This window comes from Polypterus senegalus, chromosome 8 (assembly GCF_016835505.1).
Source record: "Polypterus senegalus isolate Bchr_013 chromosome 8, ASM1683550v1, whole genome shotgun sequence".
NCBI classification, from domain to species: domain Eukaryota; kingdom Metazoa; phylum Chordata; class Cladistia; order Polypteriformes; family Polypteridae; genus Polypterus; species Polypterus senegalus.
In genome coordinates this window covers 107,512,370-107,532,631 of record NC_053161.1, presented here as the reverse complement: position 1 = coordinate 107,532,631, position 20,262 = coordinate 107,512,370, and the positions used below count along the sequence as shown (strand labels likewise).

General features: G+C 40.3%; 1 protein-coding gene across 4 annotated transcripts in view; it reads right to left on the bottom strand.

Annotated features, from left to right (window-relative positions):
- The window catches only part of bcat1 (branched chain amino-acid transaminase 1, cytosolic), a 154,887-nt gene that overhangs the window by 99,086 nt on the left and 35,539 nt on the right, over positions 1-20,262 (bottom strand). Inside the window, exon 1 of one of the 4 annotated variants that reach the window (XM_039761580.1) lies at positions 19,246-19,266. The exons of the other annotated variants lie outside the window; for them this stretch is intronic. The gene's annotated coding sequence lies outside the window, so the exon portion shown is untranslated. Of the gene's footprint in view, positions 1-19,245; positions 19,267-20,262 lie in introns of those variants that run through there. 4 annotated transcript variants of the gene reach the window in all.

The following is a 20,262-nucleotide window of genomic DNA, read 5'->3' as shown; positions in this document are numbered from 1 at the left end:
TCGCAGACACTGTAACGTCTGCCGTGTCTGTGGAAACATTGCAGGTGAACTGCATTCACTTTTTGATCGCTCAGTCCTCAGTGTAACATCTCATGTGTTCTCATTTACCCATGCAAAACTGATGCCTGCTGTGTATTTTGTATAACTGATAATTTTGCTGCTTCTTCAGACACTTGGCACACTTTTAGCCAAACTGCATATTGTGTTATAAGTAAAAGCAGATATACCCATTCATTAGCAAGGGATCATAGTTATATACTCAGAGGACCTGTCACATCCAACACTGGCTGCTAAACCTCTGTGATGTTACACTGGCCTCACAAAGCATCTTGAGATGCTGGGGGATTAAAAGGGCATTGTATTGCTGCTACATATCCAAACACTTTCCTGTTTGTACTGGTGAACTCACTAACAATCCCAGAATTCTCACAGCCTGTTCTTTTCCCTTCTCAGGAATGGAACAGAATTACATAATTTAAAAGCAGTCCCCTCCAAAATAGATGTGATACTATTTATACAGTATATCACCAATGTAATCTAGACGAGCAATGGTTCATTGTATTTCTTCCACAACCTTCCTCTAGAATATGATCTACATCAGGAGTCCTCAGTCACGGTCCTGGAGGGCTGCAGTGGCTACAGATTATCATACTAGACAGTTTCCTAATTGGAACTCAACCCTTGCTGATAATGAAACTTGTTATTTAACTATATGCCTTGTTAGAGCTTTCATCCATCAAAGACACATTGTAGATCAAATGTCCTCAATTACAGTTCTGAAGGTCCGCAGTAGCTGCAGGTTTTCACTCAAATCAATTTCTTAATTAGAACCCATTTATTTACTACTAAAGCAATACTTTTTTGGGCTTAATTTTAGCTATGTTCCCTGTTACAATTCAAAATCCTTAGTTACCTATTTTTAGTTTTAGCAGCTGCATTTAAGTTTTAATTGTTGCCTTGTTTCTTAACCAGACACTAATTAATAATGAACTGCAGATAACCAATAAACCAGCAGCTCTCCAACTAATGTGCTTCCTTTTAAACCTGTACCTATTGTGACATGTGATTCCCTGTCTTGCACCACAAAACACAAGGCTGAGTCTCAGTACTTTAGCAAAACCAGCTTTATTCAGCTTGAAACAGGAACAGCAGGGTTATTTATTGCAGCGGGAGCTACCACTCTCCTATACACAGACACAGCATAGTCAGGGCCAGGTCAGTGGCCAAGTTATACTGTTCCCTGCATCACGCATCAGCGACAGGTGCTTACAGAGTGACAGTGATCAGCTCACATTTGTTTCCACGGCGCTATGCTGCTGAGCTGCAAACCTGCGGTTGCCTTGGCAATGGACAAGCAGTCCTTCTCAGACACAGCAGTCTCACTTCAGCATGTCATCCTGTTTTTTTGGTCCCAAAAGATTTCAGAAACTTCACAATATGCACCATGAAGAGTCTGTGTTAGAAAATGTTTAGAAAGAAATGAAAGGGGTATTGGAAGGACCCTTAAGTTTAATTCTGTTCTGGTCTACAAAACACATGGATAAAGTCCTCAGAGAAGGAAACTCTACAGTGCAATTAAAATTTCTCTTGGACGAATGAAAGCACTAACAAGCCAAATAGTTAAATAACAAATTTCATTATCAGCAAGGATTATCTTCTAATTAGGAATCTAGTTGGATGGAAAACCTGCAGCTACTGCGGCCATCCAGGACTGTGATTGAGGACACATGATCTACATAATATACAAGTAGAATTTCAAAAAAGAAAGGAGGACAAATCTTTGAAAAAACTTCATCTTCATCCATTAAAATTAATCTTTAGAATAAAAATATGCAACATGCCAGGAAAAAAATAATTTCCTGAAATCCTGTCTTTTGGCTTCCTGACTGACTACTAGTGGTCACGTAGTCTATGTATAGTCCATTAAAAAGACTGGTCAACATACTGTCATAAGCACATCCTTAAGCACAGTTAATTCATTTTGAGGTCATGGGAGCTACAGGCTACACTGGCAGTACTGGGCACAAAGAAGAAACTAACTGTGAACAAAGTGTCAGTAAATCACAGGGCCCATGCATATACTGTACGCACATTCATAAGGTCAATTTGGAATCATTAATTAACCTAATCCATGTGAGTTTGGGATATGGGAGCAAATAAAATGGAAGTAACTAAAACCCATATAGACCCAAGGAGAACATACAAGCTCCACAAAGGTAGTGAATGGAAGAAGGATATGAACTTGGGAAATAGTTTCATCAGCAAAGAAATTGTCTGTTACAGGTGGTAATATGGGGGTGTTGTGAACATCTAAGAAGAAATGGGTGTTCAGAAATTGATTTAACACATAACCACCAGACTCAGTGAAGTGTAATGGGAAAAGCAAGTTAATTCTAATGGGTCAGGCTTTATTTTCAAAGACCAGAAAAAAATCTAAACAAAACTCATGCATCCATATAAAAGTGCAAAAAAAAAATAAAACTATTCAAAGGCAGAACAATAACACTATTGTGAGTTTCTTTCTTCTAACTAAAACTGTAAATAAAGGTTTAATTTTTTAAGAATTATACAACACTAGGATACCAGAAGCAGTGCACCACCATCTTTTATAGCACCTACTGTATATTTTAGAGGTGCTGTTATATTGTCATGTGATCAACAGCAGGCATGGCAACTGTAAACAATATGGCCACAGTCACACAACTTAATACAAAATAGTGTTGAGGTGACATAACTAAGATACTAATCAAAAATAAATAAATAATAAGGACATACTCATGTAAAAATGATTCTGTTTAAGTCATAACACTGAGTTATTACTGGGGTTAGTGAATTAAACAAATATAGAAAGGTAAGGCAGTTGTGAAAACTTCAGTCTCTCTTGGGGACATCATTACTTTTGTGTCAACAAAAGACACAGCAAATAATGACAAAGGAGCTCAAGTGAAGCCATTTTTTTACTTCTACAGAAGAGAAGCTCTTAAGTCAATTCAACAAAAACACTTTGAAATTTACAACACTTGTAGTGTTCTTATTGCTTTTATGTGGACCTCTGCTTTATTTTTTGCGTGTCTTGGCTTAGAGGTAAACCTGGGATGGAGTTTAAATGCCTGCCACATGCTGAGTGAGTCTAAAGTCAGAAGATAGTTCAGATAAAGGATCACTGGCTGGGAGGAAAGAGGCAAGAGAGCCAAAAGAGAGAAAGAGGCAGTCACATTTCCCTGCTTATGACCTGTCATGGTTTGATGCAAACTGTACTACAGTGTCCACTATTTTATTTTGGAAGAGATACTCCACATACTTCGAGTGGGATTTCAGTTGTTTAATGTTTTAACAAATGTCATGCAAAATGTTATATGAAATATGCTTAGTAAACATATTAAGCCTCAGAATAAGTACTTAAAACTAGCTTATGTACATTAGAGTACATACAAATGAAGATATGTCAACATCACTGTATAAATAGAACAGTATTCACCCCAAAATTTCACTTTGTTTTAAACATACATACATTATACACAGAAAACACTTACTGAATAAACTACCATTCAAGGATTACTGTCAGTGGAACGTTAATTATAACATAATCATTTTAATTCTGGACATTGATAACAAAGTTGAGTCAAACAGTGGCCAATTCTGCTTGGAATGAGAGTACATGAGTATGTTGTGTTTTTTTTCAAATTCTGGCATTATTAATTACTTAAGGCTAGGATTAAGGACAAGGAAATACTATTTTAGGTTCCTTCTTCTTCTATACGTTTGTCCAAAAACTACATCCATCCTTCATCTGAACCTGTTTACTCCACCACAGGGTTGTGGACATCCTATTGTGGACATCCTATTGTGGACAGCCCATTCTAACCATAGAGACCAATTCTAAACTGTACATTATGGACACTAGGTGGCACTGTTGCCCGTTTAAACCCAACAGACAGACATGCAGGACACAGGATAAAAGCACTAAGAAGATTTGTAGTTTCCTTTTCTTCCTTTTCAGTGCCTCCAATCACCACAGCTACAATAAACACAAGAAAATACAATAATAGTTGCAATTCTCTCTTTCTATATCTCCTCCACACCTCCCAGCAAGCTTTGTCCACCTCCACCTGACTCTGGCTCACCTGTTGGGTCTTCAGCAGTATTTTAAATAGTCCTCGACCTGGAAGTGCATCTGTTCTTCCTCTCACGTGACTTGCTAGCACTTCCGGGTCAGAAGGAGAACTTAAGTTCTTTAATCAGCCCGGAAGTACTTTGTGGCTTCTGAACTTGTGACTTCGTACTTCTGGACTATGGGGGAGACATGACTCCCCAGTTTCTCTTGCAGCATCCCCTGGCAGCACCCACGGTACCCAGCAGGGCTGTTGTATAAAACTACATGTCAAATAGGCACCCTGCGGGATTCCGGGGCACCGCTACACTGCAGGAAAGCTGCCATCTAACGTTTTGGGGGGATTAGTGTTCAAAAGTGGTTGCCTTCCCCCATCTTTCCACTCTGAGGGTGTCCCAGCCGGGTTGAGCTGCTGACCGTCTATCACGACATCAAACCACTGTACGGCAAATTCAGGTTTCCTGCTATGTGTTAATTTTATATATTCAGTGATTACAATGATATTCTTACATCTCCTGAAAACAGATGACAATAATACAATACCAATGAAGGCATACTATGTGCACAGACAAAAAAGTATACACAGCATGCAACACTTGTCTATGTATATGTGCTGTCCTCCCATCATTAAATTAGCTTGCAGAAAAAAAAAAGGCTGCCACGTGTACTGGTGATCAGGATTTTTAGAATGTTTTGTGATATTCTGAAAGATAGTATGCCAGCACAACACAGAGGATGGGAAAATGTCTGTGAACTATGATTGGGAAAGTTTTGAGAAGAGCTTTGCAGATGAGGAATGTTTGGATTTAGAAGAAAGGGTTGAAGAAGACAAGTACATTTCTTATTCCTTCAGCACAGACTTCAGCTGCAAACAGAAAAAGTAGGAAGAGGAAAAGATAAAATGTGTGAATCGTAGAGAGAGCAAGAGAGACGTTTCAAGCCTTGACTATAAAATATATCTCCCAATACAGAGATACTGTATCTGACAAAAATGGAAGAAGGAAACTGGGAGATCTCCAATATTCTTAAAAAAAAATGTGTAATATAGGAGTGTGGGTGATGAAATTAATATAATTATCACATATATTTTGCAGATTCTGAAGAAAAGCTGCCATAGATATTGATATTAAAGCTTTGCAACAAATCAAACATTTGACATTAAAATGATCTTTGTAGATCTTTTTTACCCAAAATACTCCCACTGCATGAGAAAAAGTGAGGATGTCATCAAACAAAACATCTGGGGAAATAAGTATGAAATTGGCACAATCTTCAAAGAGAACATTTAAATTTCCTTCCAAAACAGAAGTCTGATCAGTGGGAGGAACTGATATTACAGTGGATTTGCTGGAGGAGCAAACTTCACAGTTACAATCCAATATAGCTGACATGGCCTGCTGACCAAATGGAACAAACAACAATGACTAGCTTGAAAAGACTCTAGTAGTGCATTACAGGATTAGAGATCCAAATATATACCGTTTGTTTTAACATGAATCTTTACAATTCTATCATGTAACTGCACATTCAGCACTGCCCTGGTGTTGGCAAAATACAAAAAGGTCAGTAAGCTTCCAGCCACACATTAATTTTCTAATTCCACTTCTCTAGTGTGATAAGTAACAATGCAAGAAATAAGTCAGTAAGCATGTGGTTGAAAAACAGTTAAAAACATCACCTCAGTCTAGGCAGGCAAAATCTACAGTCTGTATAATCATGAAAAAAATCAGAGTCTATTGCTTCATAAACAGCACAAGAATGTAAAGATTCAGTAAATGAGCAATAAGTGCAGGTCAACGTTCTGTTTAAAAACACCATAATACAGTACAGACCGTGTGGATTTAGATGTATGCCAGATACCTGCAGTTGCCATGTAACTGAAAGTGGATTGCACAGCTATACAGACAAACTGTCTGTGTTAGATGTGACCAAAGGTCTACTAATGGCAGTGATGTCCAACAGCTTGGGATGGCTGAAGCTAATTTTTGAAAATCATTAAAATGATTAATCCATTATCTGTTATTAACTAACTAGGCAAATAATATTTTTATCTATACAGAGTTTTTGTGTTGTTCTCCAAATTGTGTGTCAGTTCTTCTGAAATGTAAATATTCCCCTATTTTGTATCCCCCTGTGATCTTAAGCATATGCTTTACTTAAACAACCCTCCACTAATAGGAATGTGTAGCTTTTTGTTGGGTTATTAAAACACTTTCAAATGGCATGGTAAGATAAGGTTCGCTTCCCTGGTCCTACCTGCGTGAAGTTCGCATGTTCTCCCTGTGCCTGCGTGGGTTTCCTCTGGCTGCTCCGGTTTCCTCCCACAGTCCAAAGACATGCAGGTTAGGTGCATTGGTGATACTAAATTGTCCCTAGTGTGTGTGTGTGTGTGTGTGTGTGTGTGCGCGTGCCCTGCGGTGGGCTGTCGCCCTGCCCGGGGTCTGTTTCCTGCCTTGTGCCCTGTGTTGACTAGTATTGGCTCCAGCAGACCCCTGTGACCCTGTAGTTAGGATGTAGTGGGTTAGATAATGGATGGATGGATGGATGGATGGTAAGATAATTATTGAAGATAAATGACATTCTAGAGTTTTTAATTAGACTGAGACGGATGATCACAGACACTAAAGAATATTAGTCTTCTATGTAATCTGTGACCATTGAAAAATTTCTGAGTTAGTTTGCTAAGGGCTATTGATGCATATATGTTGCCACAATGTCAATAAGAAATATATGGTTGATTCACATTAATCTGGAGCTGACGTGACTACACTCAGTCTGGATTAACCAGAAGCTGTCTTTCATGATCCAGCATTTATTCTTCAATTACTTTCCTATTTATTTCTTATTGAAAACAGTTTGTTTTGCCACCCAAAATTCAAGAGTGATCTTTTGTAAACTTTCCCCTTTATCAATATAATCAGTCGTGTTTATTTTCTGTTCTATCGACACCATATCAATATTTGTTTTTGCTGCCATTTTCTGTTAACCCAAAGCACAAAAAAGAATAAATAATAACACAAGTAAAAGCAAAACAATATAGCAGGTAAAGGACTGAGGTAAGGTGTATGGATGGACAATGCAGGTGGCAGCTGTGAATTGAATACAACAGCGGAGCTGACTGATTTCTGTAGGTGTGATAGAGTAGAGGGCCTAGTCAGTTAGTTATTTCAATGCTGCATGACTCACCTCTCTCCATATCACCTACCACCACATCTGTGCTTATCCAGTGTATCAGGCAGTTACCACTTAGTATACATGGACTAACTGTAGTCCCATTATTTGTGTGCTTCTTGTTTGAAATTGTATTCTTAATAATATAAACTTAGCTAGGACGACTTATGCTCTTACATAAATATATTGTACAATTTGCAGAACACCACTCATAAATCAAGTATACAATTGCATCCCAGAAGTTAGGATATCAAGAAAAAGGTCATTTGTTTTCGTAATTTATTTCAAAAAGGTAAACCTTATATATGCTTTAATCATTAAACATAAAGTGAAATATTTCAAGCCTTTTTTTTTTGCTTTAATGTTGATGATTATGGCAGAAAGCTCATGAAAATCATAAATCTACTATCTCAGATTATTAGAATATCTTATTTCGAATTTGAGTAAATTGCTATTCAAACAGTATAAATTACCTGTATTAATAAAGTTATAAATAGCTAATTTTGTTCATAAGAATTCCTTACAAACACTTTAAAACCATTACTTCTGACTAAACAGTAGGAGAAAAGCCCCACATCTGTTGTACTGTTAATCTTGACTTGATGTCACCTCCTATTTTTGGAGCTCTAGACTCTGAAGCCCTTTATTTTAAGGCAATTTTGGACCATATTTTATGTAGGAAATTACATCCTTATGATGAGGAGTAAAGCAATCAATGTCTTCAGCAAAAATGATCAGAATGACTTGAAGTTGTTCATGTCACATCAGCCATCACCAGACGTTCACCCCAAATGGTATATGAAAAGTCAAAGTTCCTTCTTTTCACAAAAATGGGTATCAGTAATATATGCATGTGTAGTTTTGTTTTATGCTATTTCAGGGTTGCTGAATGTGATAATATTTTTGTTTTTTGATTATTTGGCGGTTGTTCTAATGCTTTAAGGGACACTACCAGAATGTTAAAAATAATAAATTTCAGACATAACCATTGTGACAGGCAGCCATGGCCATTACCTGGCCGGGACGCCAATGGAATGGAAGGTCTGGAGGAGAGAGCTTTGGTGAGGCATTACCTCCCCCGGGACACTAGAGCGAAGCCCTCCTGGGCGGATGTGGCACCACAGATTCCTGCAGGGCATGCTGGGAGTTGGAGTTTGGTACAGCCCAGTTGGGTTCCGTGGGGGCCACCTGGGGGAGCTGTAGAACCCTATAGTGGATTTCCACCACACCAGGGAGTGATTCTAGGTAACACTGATGAGCCACCTGGAGCACTCCCAGGGGCTAAACAAAAGGAGCCGCCTCACTCCATTTGAGGAGTCAGAGTCGGGAGGAGGTGGATGAAGCTTGCCGGGAGAGCAGAGGAGGACAGAAAGAAGAAGCAGGAAAGGCTTTTGGCTTGGACTATGTTTAGGTGCTTGGTGTACTGTGCTGTGGGGAAGCAGAGAAAAGTGCTTCCCCATGGGAATAAATGTGCGCTGTGTGGCAAACTCGTGTCTCTGCCTGTGTGTGTCAATTAGGGTGGCTGTACGTGCCCCTGGGCTTCACACAATATGAGGTATTGTTTCAGACAATTTGAAGGTCAGTGATTACAAATATGCTATTATTTCTGATTTTTGATCCATTGCTAGGGATCTAGCCTTCTATGGACCTCTAACAGAAGGTGAACAATAACAATATTTAAACTTTAAATAGTGGCACGCATTTTAATATTTCGAATACCTGACACCTCTATTCTTGTTTATTATGTACTTCTACCTCGTGAAGTAAATCATCATACTTGTTATGACCCAGAATTAGGGTTGCTTATGCTAATTCAGACATAATTATTTTGGGACTTTTTTCATTAAATGGGGTAATCCCATTCGGAACCCCAAAACATATTTTTTATTCACACAGACAAAAACAAGATTAACCCTGAACTGGAAAATTAGACATCCTTGGATATAAAGATACAATTAAATCAGTCTTCCAGAACAAATTTCCACTCTGGTGTCTTCCAAAGGGATTTTTAGTAATAATGTGAACAACTAAATCCCAGTGCAATTTTTTTGACTTTGTGTATGACTACTGCGCGAATTCTCAAATGATCAAACATCTGGCAGCTTCTCATTAATACTATACGCTTCTCAAAAATGTTGAGACACATGTCATTAATAATGTTCAATATCAATTGCTGTACATAAAAGTACTATGTTGTGCATCAACCTGAGGGAACATACTGAGTTGTACATTTCACATTTGTTTACTGTTTGTTTTCACATTTGTTCACTTAACATAGACAGAAGCCTTACTTACATCTACTCTACGGATCACAGTCTTAAAGCTCTACAAACAGTCATGTTGCTGACATACAGTATAGTTAATCTTTGCTGTAACACTATATATTATTCGTATAAGATACGTAACAACACATATTAACTCAGAGCAAAAAAACATTTTTGCATCCAACAATCCATTTCTGATTCCTCGTGATTCCAGTTTGGAGATGCAGTGTATGCTAGCAGCATTTAGAGAAAAGCAGCAATCAGCACTGCATGGTGTTGCACTCCATTGCAGGGCACACTGATATACACTACCACATTTAAGAACACAGAGTCAATTAATCAAACATGTAAATCATTGAAATGTCATTTAAGCAGATTAATTATTCATAAATGAATAAATTATAATAAATATAAATGATTCAAACTTTATTTAATATGGCATGCTATCAAATGTTTCAAAGTGCTTTACAAAATAATATACAACATTTAAGCTCCATGTAGTAAAGTTATTAAATAGGCTGAAAATCATACAATCAAAGAAACGTGTAGCAGGGTGAAACCAACATATAAAAAACTGATTTAGGAACAGAGTTTAAAGAAGTCGTAACCTGAGCAATTATCAAATTTTAAAGCAGGTAAGCTTTGAATCTTCAAAGCTGGGATGAAAGGAATTTCTAAATGAGAGATACTAGGAATTTGTCTTATTCAAACCTTGAGCACTAGAGGGCACTGTAGCTTTTCTTTCTTTTCTCCTATAATGATTCCTACTCCACATAGAATTAAGACACATCAGATGCTTCCATTTCTTTTTGTTCTTCCATAAAAGTGGACCTGCACTTTCTGTTATTTATCTGGCGACTCTCATATGTATTGGGAAGAATCAATACTTGAATTTTGTGGTTCTGACAGAAAAAAAAACATTATCTATTTTGAAGGTTCCATAATGATTCTTTGATAACGGTACATATAGAAAGATTCTTCAAATTCAAATACACTGACTAGAAGCATACAAATACAGTACATCTTGTGTTCAATAGAAAATGACCTGAATAGTCACTGAAAAAATATAACATGTCTTGGCTTTGCATAATCTATCCATGCTTGGTCAAGCACTCTTTTAGAAAAATATTTTCTCTTTGTGTAGTCCATGTAAATTTGAATAGTTCCTTGAGGAATGTAGCACAGTGGATTTAAAAATTCCATTTCTAGAGCCTGTGTAATTGTTCAAAGGAATTGCTTTCAATGATTCTGTCATCTATACCTGGTTTAGATCTCTCACAGAATGAAATGAAATTCTTAATGCTCACAAATAACTGTCAACTTTATATAATATAGTTTGTTAATATTGTACATTTGAAGTAAGATCTGCTGTATGCCAGTTCATTGATCAAACAATTAACAAATTATCTGACACTCTGCAAGGTAGCTTTTTTAGTGAAGAAAAGCAAAGCAATAGGCAGAAGACTGTTTCATGAATATACAGTACACATATAACTAAGATGTTATTGTTTTAAAGTATTCAGGGTGTAGGAACATTTATTAACAATGCTGTAATCAGTATGAAAACGAATAAAATTTAAAACCTCTCATAACAAGCTATATCTTTAAAAGGCATGATAAAGAAGTAGAGTAATGTTAACCTTCTATCATATATATTAAACTAGAAATAGCACCTGGCTCTGGTACTGTTTGTCATCAAGTCTGGCTTCAGTCTGTTCTGGTATTTCACTTGCTGTGAGCCACCAGGTGGCACTGTTGTTCAAGTAAAAAGAAACGACATACTTCGAACCATAAATACCATCCCCATGGATGAGCCAGACAAATGAGGGCAGACACATTCACCAAGAGGTTGGTGCAAAATGGAGAAGTGCTTTTATTTAAAAATACAAACATTGTTCAAAAGTGCAGTGCTACAAGTAGTCCATAAATAAATAATCCATAAAATCCTAGATTGTGGAGGTTAAAATGTCTGAATAATAAACCCATTTAACCCCAGGCAGCATATTCTTTAAAAACAATCCTGACTCACAGTGCCTGCTTTCTAAAAACATTGACCAACAGGCACAGTCAACCGTAACATGGTTTAGGTCCCCATCGCCAGCTTCTCGACATTTAGTGGGGTGCCACACCGAGCCTTGCACCACCGACTCCTGCTGCCACTCCTCGGCGTTACGCAGGAACCCTTCTGGAGTGATTGATCACTCAGCCAGAGCCGCCAATGCCCCTCAAGCGTTGGCCATGCACTCTTTTCCCAACCACCTGCTTCCATTCCATTCGCACAGGTTCCTCCTCAGTCTTTCTCTTTCCCAAAACCTCTGTTCCTTCTTCTCTCTCCATTTCTTCTCTCCTAATACTGCAGTGCAGGCTCTCTTTACAGAAACAATTGGGTGCAGGTGCTGTTCTCCACTTGCTCCGAGGTGTGAATGAAGCACTTGAATGACCTGCTCACATTTGTACATGAATATGCATTCAGCCAAGCACCCCAATCAACCTCAGAGCAGTATTGTGCACACTCAGAGCCTGCATGCTTCAGGACTTGAGATTATTTAGTAAAACCACATTCAGCCATAGACTGCTTATCACAACTGTTGAAGATGTATAGCATTTACACCAATAAGACATAATGTTAAAACCAGTAACAGGTGAAGTGAATTACACCTGTCAAGGGGTAGGCTATATTAAGCAGCAAGTGAACAGACAGTTCTTAAAGGTGATGTGTTGGAAGCAGGGAAATTGGGCAAGCATAAGAGTCTGAGCACATTTTGACAAGGACTAAATGATGACAGGTAGATGACTGGGTCAGAGTATCTTCAAAATGGAAGGGCTTGTGGACTGTTCCTGGTATGCAGTGGTTAGTACCTACCAGAAGTTGTCCAAGAAAGGACATCTGTCATGGGCGACCAAGGCTCATTGATGCACGTGGGGAGCAAAGGCTAGTCCCTCTAGTCTGATCCTACAGAAAAACTACTCTAGCATAAATTGCTGAAAAAGTAATGCTGGCTGTGGTAGAAAGTTGTCAGAACACACAGTACATCCAACCTGACATGTATGGGGTTGCGTAGCCGCAGACTGTTCAGAGTGCCCATGCAGACTACTGTACACTACTGAAAGTGCATAAAATGGGCATGTGAGTGTCAGAACTGGAACATGGATAAATGGAAGAAAGTGGCCTGGACTGATAACTAACATTTTCGTTTAGATCATGTGCATGGCAGGATGCACTATGAGAAAAAGGCAAGCTGGTGAAGGCAGTGTGATGCTCTAGGCAACGTTTTACTCAGAAACCTTCTGTCCTGGCATTCATGTGAAAGTTACTTTGATATGTGCCACCAACCTAAAGACAGTTGCAGATCACACACACACCTTCATGACAGCTGTATTCATTGATGTCAGTGACCTTTTTCAGCAGGATAATGTGCAGTGACACACTGCAAGGATTGTTCAGGAGTTTGAGGAACATGATAAAGAGTTCAAAGTGTTGACTTGGCCTCCAAATTCTCATATTTCTATCCGATTGATTATCTGTAGAATGTGGTACAAAAACAAGTCTGATTCATTGAGACCCCACCTCACAACTTACAAGACTTAAAGGCTTTTGTTAACATCTTTGTGCAAGATACCACAGACACCTTCAGTGGTCTTGTGGAGTCCATGCCTTGATGGGTCAGAAATGTTTTGGTGGCACGATGGTGACCTATACAATACTAGGCAGGAGATTTTAATGTGGCTGATTGATGTGTTTAAGTCAAGTGTTTAAGCCATCTCATCTGGCTCCTCTTGATGCGGAGGAGCAGTGGCTTTACTCTGAGCTCCTCCTAGATGACTGAGCTTCTCACCCAATCTTTAAAGGAAAGCCCAGACACCCTGCGGAGGAAACTCATTTCAGCCACTTGTATTCGTGATCTCGTTCTTTCGGTCACTACCCAGAGCTCACGACCATAGGTAAGGGTAGGAACATAGGTCGACCGATAAATTGAGAGCTTTGCCTTACGGCTCAGCTCCTTATTCACCACAACAGACTAATGCAGAGCCTGCATCACTGCGGACACCGCACCGATCCGCCTGTCGATATCCTGCTCTATTCTTCCCTCACTCATGAACAAAACCCTGAAATACTTGAACTCCTCCACTTAGGGCAGGATCTCGCTCCCTACCCTGAGAGGGCACTCCACGCTGAGGACCATGGTCTCGGATTTGGAGGTGCTGATTCTCATCCCAGCCGCTTCACACTCGGCTGCGAACCGATCCAGAGAGAGCTAAAGATCACGGCCTGATAAAACAAACAGGACAACATCATCTGCAAAAAGCAGTGACCCAATCCTGAGCCCACCAAACCAGACCCCCTTAATGCCCTGGCTGCGCCTAGAAATTCTGTCCATAAAAGTTATGAACAGAATCGGAGACAAAGGACAGCCCTGGTGGAGTCCAACTCTCACCGGAAACGGGTTCGACTTACTGCCAACAATGTGGACCAAGCTCTGACACCGGTTATACACAGACCGAACAGCCTTTATCAGGGGGTCCAGTACCCCATGCTCTCAGAGCACCCCCCAAAGGATTCCCTGAGGGACACAGTCGAATGCCTTTTCCAAGTCCACAAAACACATGTAGACTGGTTGGGCAAACTCCCATGCACCCTCCAGGACCCTGCCAACGGTGTAGAGCTGGTCCACTGTTCCGTGACAAGGACGAAAAACACACTTTTCCTCCTGAATCCAAAGTTCGACTATCGAAGCAGAGGGTGATGGTGCGAGGAACCTCATCAGAACTGGCCGATGTTAAGAGTGGTGTTCCACAAGGGTCAGTGCTAGGGCCGCTGCTATTTTTAATATATATAAATGATTTAGATAGGAATATAAGTAACAAGCTGGTTAAGTTTGCAGATGATACCAAGATAGGTGGATTAGCAGATAATTTGGAATCCGTTATATCATTACAGAAGGACTTGGATAGCATACAGGCTTGGGCAGATTTGTGGCAGATGAAATTTAATGTCAGTAAATGTAAAGTATTACACATAGGAAGTAAAAATATTAGGTTTGAATACACAATGGGCGGTCGGAAAATCGAGAGTACACCTTATGAGAAGGATTTAGGAGTCATAGTGGACTCCAAGCTATCAACTTCCAAACAGTGTTTAGAAGCCATTAAGAAGGCTAACAGAATGTTAGGTTATATAGCACGATCTGTGGAGTACAAGTCCAAGGAGGTTATGCTCAACCTTTATAATGCACTGGTGAGGCCTCATCTTGAGTACTGTGTGCAGTTTTGGTCTCCAGGCTACAAAAAGGACATAGCAGCACTTGAAAAGGTCCAGAGAAGAGCGACTAGGCTGATTCCAGGTCTACAGGGGTTGAATTATGAGGAAAGATTAAAAGAGCTGAGCCTTTACAGTTTAAGCAAAAGAAGATTAAGAGGTGACATGATTGAAGTGTTTAAAATTATGAAGGGAATTAGTACAGTGGATCAAAACTTATATTTTAAAATGAGCTCATCAAGAACACGGGGACACAGTTGGAAACTTGTTAAGGGTAAATTTCGCACAAACATTAGGAAGTTTTTCTTTACACAAAGAACGATAGACACTTGGAATAAGCTACCAAGTAGTGTGGTAGACAGTAAGACGTTAGGGACTTTCAAAACTCGACTTGATGTTTTCTTGGAGGAAGCAAGTGGATAAAGGACTGGCGAGCTTTGTTGGGCTGAATGGCCTGTTCTCGTCTAGATTGTTCTAATTCTAATTCTAATGTTATCTGACACCCTTCTCTCCAGGACCCACGAATAGACTTTTCCAGGGAGGCTGAGGAGTGTGACCCCTCTGTAGTTGGAACACACCCTCCGGTCCACCTTCTTAAAGAGGGGGACCACCACCTCAGCCTGCCAATCCAGAGGCACTGTCCCCGATGTCCATGTGATGTTGTAGAGGCATGTCAACCAAGACAGTCCTACAACATCCACAGCCTTGAGGAACTCCGGGTGTATCTCATCCACCCCCGGGGCCCTGCCACCAAGGAGTTTTTTGACCACCTCGGTGACCTCAGTCCCAGAGATGGGAGGGCCCACCTCCGAGTCCACAGGCTCTGCTTCCTCATTGGAAAGCATGTTAGACGGATTGAGGAGGTCTATGAAGCACTCCCCCCACCGATCCACAATGTCCTGAGCCAAGGTCAGCAGCGCACCATCCCCACCATACACAGTGTTGACACTGCACTGCTTTCACCTCCTGAGACACCGGATGGTGGACCAAAATCTCCTCAAAGCCGTCCGGAAGTCGTTCTCCATGGCCTCCCCAAACTCCTCCCATGCCCGAGTTTTTGCCTCAGCAACCACCGAAGCCACATTAAGCTTGGCCTGCTGGTACCTATTAGCTGCCTCCTGAGTCCAACAGGACAAAAGGGTCCTGTAGGACTCCTTCTTCAGCTTGATAGCATCCCTCACTGCCGGTGTCCACCAACAGGTTCAGGGATTACCACCACGATAGGCACCGACCACCTTACGGCCACAGCCGCCTCAACAATAGAGGCACGGAGCATGGCCCATTCAGACTCAATGTCTCCCACCTCCCTCGGAACATGGTGGAAGTTCTGCTGGAGGTGGGAGTTGAAGCTACTTCTGACAGGGGATTCTGCCAGACATTCCCAGCAGACCCTCACAATACGTTTGGGCCTACCAGGCCTGAACGGCATCCTCCCCATCCAGGTGGTGATCAGTTGACAGCTCCACCCCTCTCTTTGCCTGAGTGTAAAAGACATGTGGCCGCAAGTCCAATGACACAACCACGAAGTCGGTCATTGAACTGAGGCCTAGGGTGTCCTGGTGCCAGGTGCACATATGGACACCCCTATGCTTGAACATGGTGTTCGTTATGGACAATCCATGACAAGCACAGAAGTCCAATAACAAAACACCACTTGGGTTCAGATCAGGAGGGCCATTCCTCCCAATCACACCCTTCCAGGTCTCACTGTCATTGCTCATGTGAGCATTGAAGTCTCCCAGCAGAACAATGGAGTCCCCAAAAGGTGTGCCCTCTAGCATCCCCTCTAGGGACTCCAAAAAGGATGGATACTCCAGACTGCTGTTAGGACCTGTCCCCTCACCCAAGGCGGCGGGAGGCTACCCTCTCGTCTACTGGGGTGAACCCCAATGAACAGACTTCAAGTCAGGGGGAAATAAATATGCCTACACCTGCTCCGCGCCACTCACCGGGGACAATTCCAGAGTGGTAGAGAGTCCAGTCACTCTCAAGTAGATTGGATCCAGAGTCCACGCTGTGTGTCAAGGTGAGCCTAACTACATCTAGCCGGAACCTCTCGACCTCAGGCACTAGCTCAGGCTCCTTCCCCTTCAGAAAGGTGACATTCCACGTCCCAAGAGCCAGCTTCTGTAGCTGATGATTGGACAGCCGAGGTCCCTGCCTTTGGCCACCACCCGACTCACACTGCACCCAACCTCCTTGGCCTCTCCTATAGGTGGTGAGCCCGTGGGAAGGGAGACCTACGTTGCCTCTTCGGGCTGTGCCCAGCCGAGCCCCATGGGTGTAGGCCCGGCCACCAGGTGATCACCATCAAGCCCCACCTCCTGGCCTGGCTCCACAGGGGAGCCCCTGGTGAGGGAAAACGCAGTCCAAAGTCTTTATTCTTCATAGTAAGTTTTCTGAACCACTCTTTGTCTCGTTCCTCACCTAGGACCAGTTTGCTTTGGGTGACCCTACCAGGGGCATAAAGCTCCCGACAAAAGAACTCCTAGGATCATTGGGACACGCAAACCCCACCACCATGATAAGCTGGCAGCTCGAGGAGGAGGGCAGTGTACTTGATAAATGGAATCAGAAAACAGAAGGATTGCTGGTTCTGTGTTTTTAATGTGTTCTTGAGTAAAAGCAAAAATCAGATTAGCCAGCAGGTGTCACCAAAGGATAATAAAATAACATTTTGTTACAGTTTTGTTACAGTTGCATTCTTCATTTACATTTTCTGTAATGGGGATTATTTCTCCTGAAAGCTAAGAAATTTAATTCAAATTTTCAGTCTTCAAGCAGAAGAATAACTATTTTTAAGTCTTTGGTTGCTTTATAATTTAACAAGATGAAAATATCCACTGTTAAAACAATTGCTGCCTCACACCACCAGAATCCTGGGTTCAAATCACAGCCTACTGCCAGTATGGAGTCTTCCCTGCTTTGATGCCTTCTGCTCCCACGTCACAAAGATGTGCATATTAGCCAACTGAAAACTGACCCAGTGTGAATGTGTGTGTCCATGAGTGTGCCCTGCTATTTATAGGAGTCTCATCAAGGGTTGGTTTCTTACCTTGTGCAAAATGGTTCAAGACCCTACAAACCTCAATTTGATGAAGTGAGTTTGATAACAGTGGAAGAGTGGATGAATGTATAGTTTGGTGTAACCATGCAAAAAATTATTCAAAAGCAAATGGGTTAATACCTACCACAAATCATCAGGAAAAAGGAAAAAAACTGGGAAATACCTGTAATTTCCTAAACTACTTTCAATGCATTCATAAAGAGGCAGAAATAAGTTTATAACTTTTGTTTTATTTTCAGTTCTAAATTTCAATGCCTGATTTTTCAATGTCTGCTGATTCAGATGTTTGTTAAGGTCTATAACCGGTTACATATAACATAATGGATCATCTGGCAAGGAACAACAACAGCAGAATGGCCAGTCAGAGGCCATTTCTATAAAAGGAAATGCCTCCAGTTTCTAAATGTGTAGTTTCAAATACTTTTTCTACCAGTGAATGTAGAATCAATGTTTTCAATGGAGACATAAATAAGTAAAACATTTTGTGTGTTACTAGTATAATCAATTTATCACTTATTATCTCTGTGTTATATCTATATCTAAGAGGTGAAACTAACCAGAAGTTAAAAGGTACATTTTAAAAATGTTAAAATTCATACTTGGATGCCATACTGCACTGGTACCCAAGCCTGAGAGCTCATGGACTTTTAATAAGAACGTTCTTAAACTTATCTAAGCTTTTTGTCTTACCGTTACTCTGTTTCTAACAGCATGATAAATCTATTAATTAATTTTCAACTCTGCTTATTCCATTATAGGCTGAAAGAGTGCTAGAGATTATTCTGAAATCATTAATATGAGGCAGAAACCAAACCTGGAAAGGTTTACTCACACACACAATCACCAATAACAACTTTTGACTCTAGTACTCTAAACTGCTCATCTTTGGAATATGAATGGAAGCCAGAGTAAAGAAAGAAAAAAAAACTCACTAGGACAAAGTGAAAAGGCCACAATACAAAGTCAAGTGTCTTGATCTATAAAGCACCAGCGCTAATCCCTGTGCCACCATGTCATCCCAAATGATATATGACTAAAGGCACAGTAATTACCAAACTCTCACAACAGGAGAAGATAAAGAGAGAGCAGCCTTTAACTCCCTTTCCATGTTATTCATGATAGTTTGTTCTCCCACATGGTTAACAGGGAGAACCCTTGAAAGCAAAAGCTTATTTACACAGCATGGCATTTTCAAAATTTTTTTACTGACAAAATCTCGAAATCATACAACCTAAATCAATATGATAAAAAGTTAGACTAATGTTCTCTTTCCATACTTTTTTGTAAACATTTTCATTGTAATATTCTCCATTGCCTTCTAGTGCAGGATTGGGAGCAATGCTAACTAAGTATATTAAAGTTATAAAGTTATTACCTGTTGGAAACGATTGCAGGAGACAAATTCCTAACAGAATACTCTGATTGTTGAACAGGCAACTAAAATCCTGGCCTGAAACTGATTTTGTCTGCCAATAATGGATTGCTATTTTTTAGGCAGTCAATCTGCAGGTGAAATGGTGATTCCTGTTCTTTCTGCAGTGCGCATTTCAGATTTTCCATAGAAAATGCTCCATTATAATAACTGCCAATTTATTTACTCCATACAACCTAACAAGTATCTCGTAATGCACTTTCACCAAGAGGGACATCGTCCTCGGGCCACATACGGGATTGATAAACATTCCTAAATCCAAGCTGGCATGCTGTTTTAACCAAAGGTTTGGAAACTAGGTTAGAGTGTAACCCACAGGACCAGGACAAAACTAACCAGTCAGTTGACTATGTACGTATTGTACATCCAGTTATAGGCATACAGGGTCATTATTATCATGTGTATTATCTTAATTTATGTGGCTGATGTGGAATGAGACGTTCTCAGCATAAAGGAATAGCTGAAGCATGTACAGGAACTGAGTGATATTATGTAGCTAGAATATACCAAAACCCCTAAGTAATGTACCCAGAACTGTGTTGAATCCATGCTCTTACAACTCCAGGCTAGTGTGGAGGGAAACATTATTTCTTCATGCTGTAACAACCACCAGCCATTTTTCAAAAGGGTGTCAGAGTCTCCTTTTATTCATCGAGAAAACAGCTTTTTACTATTTAGCCCTATAGAGCCACACTTATTAAACAAATGCAGAGCTAACATACTTTAAAAAACAAAATACTAAGCATGAGAAACAGAACAGAAATATTTGAAATAAACACAACAATAAACAAAATGACTCAGGTTGGATCTATCCTAAAAGCAACAGATGGCCAAGTTGGATCTTTTTTCATTACTATTATGTAATTCTTCTTTTGCCACCCTAATTCACTTTTTTGCTCATATATTTAAGATGGAATTAATTTTATATTATAGTAGATTACATTTACACAAAAGACTAAT